The following is a 312-nucleotide window of genomic DNA, read 5'->3' as shown; positions in this document are numbered from 1 at the left end:
GTCCCCAGGAATCTGCAGATTCAATTATGTCCCTGGACTTGGTCGACTGCTCCAGGAGTCCTAGGGAGCCTTGTACAAATGCCACAGTTACTCATTTACCAACATTAAACCCTAGGAGAGAAGATGCAACAAAGCAGAACTCCTTCAGCAGACAAGGCGGCAGCCAATGTAGAAAACGCTGGAATTTTTCCTTGGAACTGGACTGCGATGAGAGGTACTTGCCATGAACATAAGCTACTGTCTTTTCTTTAACCCTTCCTTTCCAGTTTTTGAAGATAAAGCAGGAAATAATCTCTGAAGATACTTGATAAA

The sequence above is a fragment of the Mandrillus leucophaeus genome, unplaced genomic scaffold (assembly GCF_000951045.1).
Source record: "Mandrillus leucophaeus isolate KB7577 unplaced genomic scaffold, Mleu.le_1.0 Scaffold240, whole genome shotgun sequence".
NCBI lineage: Eukaryota > Metazoa > Chordata > Mammalia > Primates > Cercopithecidae > Mandrillus > Mandrillus leucophaeus.
This window is presented reverse-complemented; position numbering follows the sequence as displayed.